The sequence below is a fragment of the Heptranchias perlo genome, unplaced genomic scaffold, assembly GCF_035084215.1.
Source record: "Heptranchias perlo isolate sHepPer1 unplaced genomic scaffold, sHepPer1.hap1 HAP1_SCAFFOLD_143, whole genome shotgun sequence".
NCBI classification, from domain to species: domain Eukaryota; kingdom Metazoa; phylum Chordata; class Chondrichthyes; order Hexanchiformes; family Hexanchidae; genus Heptranchias; species Heptranchias perlo.
Window position 1 is genome coordinate 587,052 of NW_027138678.1, and position 6,351 is coordinate 593,402.

A 6,351-nucleotide genomic window follows, 5' to 3' on the forward strand; every position below is an offset into this window, starting at 1 on the left:
ATTGTTCATTTCGGAAGGAAGAATTAGGAGAGCCAATGTGAATTAAATGGTACAATTTTAAAGGTGTGCAGGAACAGAGAGACCTAGGGGTTCACGTGCTCAAATATTTGAAGGAGGCAAGACAATTTGTTAAACTTTCAAAAAAATATACGGGCTGCTGATCTTTATCAATAGAGTACAAAACGAAGGAAATTATGTTAAGTCTTTACTATTTAGGCCTCAACTGGAATATTGTGTTCAATTCCTAAGCACCGCACTTTAGGAAGGATGTCAAGGCTTTAGAGAGGATGCAGAGGAGATTTACTGTAATGGTAGCAGGGATGAGGGACTTCATAGAATCATAGAATCATAGAATCATAGAAGTTACAACATGGAAACAGGCCCTTCGACCCAACATGTCCATGTCGCCCAGTTTATACCACTAAGCTAGTCCCAATTGCCTGCACTTGGCCCATATCCCTCTATACCCATCTTACCCATGTAACTGTCCAAATGCTTTTTAAAAGACAAAATTGTACCCGCCTCTACTACTGCCTCTGGCAGCTCGTTCCAGACACTCACCACCCTTTGAGTGAAAAAATTGCCCCTCTGGACCCTTTTGAATCTCTCCCCTCTCACCTTAAATCTATGCCCCCTCGTTATAGACTCCCCTACCTTTGGGAAAATATTTTGACTATCGACCTTATCTATGCCCCTCATTATTTTATAGACTTCTATAAGATCACCCCTTAACCTCCTACTCTCCAGGGAAAAAAGTCCCAGTCTGTCTAACCTCTCCCTGTAAGTCAAACCATCAAGTCCCGGTAGCATCCTAGTAAATCTTTTCTGCACTCTTTCTAGTTTAATAATATCCTTTCTATAATAGGGTGACCAGAACTGTACACAGTACTCCAAGTGTGGCCTCACTAATGCCCTGTACAACTTCAACAAGACATCCCAACTCCTGCATTCAATGTTCTGACCAATGAAACCAAGCATGCTGAATGCCTTCTTCACCACCCTATCCACCTGTGACTCCACTTTCAAGGAGCTATGAATCTGTACTCCTAGATCTCTTTGTTCTATAACTCTCCCCAACGCCCTACCATTAACGGAGTAGGTCCTGGCCCGATTCGATCTACCAAAATGCATCACCTCACATTTATCTAAATTAAACTCCATCTGCCATTCATCGGCCCACTGGCCCAATTTATCAAGATCCCGTTGCAATCCTAGATAACCTTCTTCACTGTCCACAATGCCACCAATCTTGGTGTCATCTGCAAACTTACTAACCATGCCTCCTAAATTCTCATCCAAATCATTAATATAAATAACAAATAACAGCGGACCCAGCACCGATCCCTGAGGCACACCGCTGGACACAGGCATCCAGTTTGAAAAACAACCCTCGACAACCACCCTCTGTCTTCTGTCGTCAAGCCAATTTTGTATCCAATTGGCTACCTCACCTTGGATCCCATGAGATTTAACCTTATGTAACAACCTACCATGCGGTACCTTGTCAAATGCTTTGCTGAAGTCCATGTAGACCACGTCTACTGCACAGCCCTCATCTATCTTCTTGGTTACCCCTTCAAAAAACTCAATCAAATTCGTGAGACATGATTTTCCTCTCACAAAACCATGCTGACTGTTCCTAATTAGTCCCTGCCTCTCCAAATGCCTGTAGATTCTGTCCCTCAGAATACCCTCTAACAACTTACCCACTACAGATGTCAGGCTCACTGGTCTGTAGTTCCCAGGCTTTTCCCTACCGCCCTTCTTAAACAAAGGCACAACATTTGCTACCCTCCAATCTTCAGGCACCTCACCTGTAGCGGTGGATGATTCAAATATCTCTGCTAGGGGACCCGCAATTTCCTCCCTTACCTCCCATAACGTCCTGGGATACATTTCATCAGGTCCCGGAGATTTATCTACCTTGATGCGCGTTAAGACTTCCAGCACCTCCCTCTCTGTAATATGTACACTCCTCAAGACATCACTATTTATTTCCCCAAGTTCCTTAACATCCATGCCTTTCTCAACCGTAAATACCGATGTGAAATATTCATTCAGGATCTCACCCATCTCTTGTGGTTCCGCACATAGATGACCTTGTTGATCCTTAAGAGGCCCTACTCTCTCCCTAGTTACCCTTTTGCCCTTTATGTATTTGTAGAAGCTCTTTGGATTCACCTTTGCCTGATCTGCCAAAGCAATCTCATATCCCCTTTTTGCCCTCCTGATTTCTCTCTTAACTCTACTCCGGCAATCTCTATACTCTTCAAGGGATCCACTTGATCCCAGCTGCCTATGCATGTCATATGCCTCCTTCTTATTTTTGACTAGTGCCTCAATCTCCCGAGTCATCCAAGGTTCCCTACTTCTACCAGCCTTGCCCTTCACTTTATAAGGAATGTGCTTACACTGAACCCTGGTTAACACACTTTTGAAAGCCTCCCACTTACCAGACGTCCCTTTGCCTGCCAACAGACTCTCCCAATCAACTTCTGAAAGTTCCTGTCTAATACCATCAAAATTGGCCTTTCCCCAATTTAGAATTTTAACTTTTGGGCCAGACCTATCCTTCTCCATAGCTATCTTAAAACTAATGGAATTATGATCACTGGTCCCAAAGTGATCCCTCACTAACACTTCTGTCACCTGCCCTTCCTTATTTCCCAAGAGGAGGTCAAGTTTTGCCCCCTCTCTAGTCGGGCCATCCACTTCGGTTATGTGTTCTCCTTAAAGCAAAGAAGATTAAGGGGAGATTCATTTGAGGTGTTCAAAATTAGGAGAGGACTTGATAGAGTTGATAGGGAGAAACTGTTTCTACGAACAGCTTGAAGATAATTAGCAAAAGAACCAGGGTGGGATGGGGGGAGATGAGGAGTATTGTATCTACCGCAGCGAATTGTTATAATCTCGAATCCATTGCCTGAAAAGGGTGGTGGAAGCAACTTAAATAGTAACTTTCAAAAGGGAATTGGATAAATACTTGAAAAAGATTTTTTTTTAAAGTGCAGGGCTCTGGGGGAATAGCACGGGTGTGTGGGACTAATTGAATAGCACTTTCACAGTGCCAGTACGGACACGATGGGCCGAATAGCCTCCTTCTGTGCTGTAAGGTTCTCCTGATTCTACCTCCACTCAATTGACTGAGAACGCCAGTGTGTGGTTCAGTACATCAGACAATTTCTTGTAAACTGAAACTTTTTGACAGGTCAGGCTCTTTGACAATAGTTGTCAGGCTGCAGATTTCCTGTTTGTCACATTCAGCTCTCGGTCTGTAGCTGTGCTGATCTAAGCTCGCTGTGGTTGGAACCGAAAGTATATCCGGGCCAGAACAGCTGCAGCTTAAAATGAAAAGTGTTCCGATACTTTTAACAGTTTCATCGTCTGCAACTGGTCAAATTTAGAATTACCAGGTTAGATCTTAGCTGAAATGTAATCCGAACGCTTTCTATAAGGGGGAAGCGGAAAGGCATGGAGATATTGTCTAGAACGACATAAAATTGACAGCACGGAAATCGGCCCAACTTGCCAAAGGTGAACACGAGCCTCCTCCGACCCAACATCATCTCACCCTATCAGCATATCCTTCCATTCCTTGCTCCCTTGTACTGCCTTGGGAGAGTCAGCCGAGATATGTGTTCAAGGCTTTACCGTCTTCATTCTTTGAAGGAATTGTCTTATTGCTGTCTCTAGGGTTAAGTTGATTCCTGTAATATATCTCTATGCGGGCTGCAAACAGTAAACCTACGCTGCACTCCCTCCAAGGCCAGTATGTCCTTCCGAAGGTGCGGTGCCCAGAACTGCTCACAGTACTCCAGGTGCGGTCTAACGAAGGTTTTGTATAGCTGCAGCATAACTTCTGCCCCCTTGTACTCTAGTCCTCTAGATATAAAAGCCAGCATTCCATTAGCCTTATTGATTATTTTCTGCACCTGTTCATGACACTTCAATGATCTATGTACCTGAACCCCTAAGTCCCTTTGGACATCCACTGTTTTTAACTTTTTACCATTTAGAAAATACCCTGTTCTATCCTTTTTTGATCCAAAGTCGATGACCTCACATTTGTCCACATTGAATTCCATTTGCCACAGTTTTGCCCATTCACCTAATCTATCAATATCCCTTTGTAATTTTATGTTTCCGTCTACACTGCTTACAATGCCACCAATCTTTGTGTCATTGGCAAATTTAGATATGAGACTTTCTATGACTTCAGCTAAGTCGTTAATAAATATTGTGAATAATTGAGGCCCCAAGACAGATCCCTGTGGGACTCCACAAGTCACATCCTGCCAATGTGAGTACCTTCCCATTATCCCTACTCTCTGTCGCCTTTCGCTCAGCCAACTTCCTAACCAAGTCCGTACTTTTCCCTCGATTCCATGGGCTTCTATCTTAGCTAACAGTCTCTTATGTGGGACCTTATCAAATGCCTTCTGGAAGTCCATATAAATAACATCCATTGACATTCCCCTGTCCACTACTTTAGTCATCTCTTCAAAAAATTCAATCAGGTTTGTCAGGCACGACCTACCTTTCACAAATCCATGCTGGCTCTCTCTGATTAACTGAAAATTCTCGAGGTGTTCAGTCACCCTATCCTTAATTATAAACTCCAGCATTTTCCCTACAACAGATGTTAGGCTAACTGGTCTATAATTCCCCGGTTTCCCTCTCTCTCTCCTTTCTTAAAAAGCGGAGTGACATGTGCAATTTTCCAATCCAAAGGGACAGTTCCTGAATCTAGAGAACTTTGAAAGATTATAGTTAGGGCATCTGCAATGTGCTCACCTACTTCCTTTAAAACCCTGGGATGGAAACCATCTGGTCCTGGGGATTTGTCACTCTTTAGTGCTATTATTTTCTTCATTACTGTTGCTTTACTGAGTTTAATTTTATCGAGTCCCTGTCCCCGATTCAATATTAGTTTTCTTGGGATTTCCGGCATGCTATTCTCTTTTTCTACTGTAAATACTGACGCAAAGTAATTGTTCAACATGTCCGCCATTTCCCCATTGTCAATGACAATATCCCCACTTTCAGTTTTTAAGGGGCCAACACTGCTCCTGACCACCCTCATTTTCCTAATATAACTATAAAAGTTCTTCGTATTGGTTTTGATATCCCTTGCGAGTTTCTTTTCTTACTCTCTTTTTGTAACTCTTACTATCTGTTTTGTGACCCTTTCTTGATCTTTGTATCTTTCCCATTGGCCAGGATCTGTGCCATTTTTTGTCTTTTTTGTATGCCCTTTCCTTATGTCTTATACTTTCCCTTACCTCTTTAATTGTCCATGGCTGTTTTTTTTTCAGGTAGAGTTCTTGCCCCTCAGGGGTATAAACCGATTCTGTATCTCCTTAAATGTTCTTTAAACATTTCCCACTGATCATCAGTCGTTTTACCCATTAACAGATTTGCCCAGTTTACTGTGGACAGTCTCTGTCTCATCCCATTGAAGTCGGCCTTACCCAAGTCTAGAATCTTAGCAGCTGACTCACTTTTTTCCCTTTCAAACAGTACATTGAACTCGATCATGTTATAATAGGCAGACAGACAGACAGATAGATAAACAGACAGACAGATAGATAGATATAGAGATAGATATACTGATAGATAGATAGATAGATAGATAGATAGATAGATAGATAGATAGATAGATAGATAGATCGATAGATAGATAGAAAGATAGATAGACGGATGGTTAGAGAGATAGACAGTTAGAGAGATAGACAGTTAGACAGATAGACAGACAGACAGATAGATAGATAGATAGATAGATAGATAGATAGATAGATAGATAGATAGATAGATAGATAGATAGATAGATAGGCAGACAGATATAAAGATAGATAGATAGACAGACAGACAGATGGATAGACAGAGAGAGAGATAGACAGACGGATAGATAGATAGATAGATAGATAGATAGATAGATAGATAGAAAGATAGATAGAGATATATATATATATAGACAGACAGATAGATAGACACGGGCAGATAGATAGATGGATAGGTAGATAGATAAATAGATAAATAGATAGATAGAATGATGCAGAGATAGATAGATGACCAGGCAGATAGATAGACAGACAGACAGATAGATCGACAGACAGACAGATAGATAGACAGACAGATTGATAGTTAGACAGTCAGACCGATAGATATATAGATAGATAGATTGACAAATAGATATAGAGATAGAGAAAGCGATAGATAGATAGATAGATAGATAGATAGATAGATAGATAGATAGATAGATAGATAGATAGATAGACAGATAGAAAGATATGGAGATAGATAGACATAGATGGAGAGATTGATTGACAGATTGATAGATAGACAGATAGA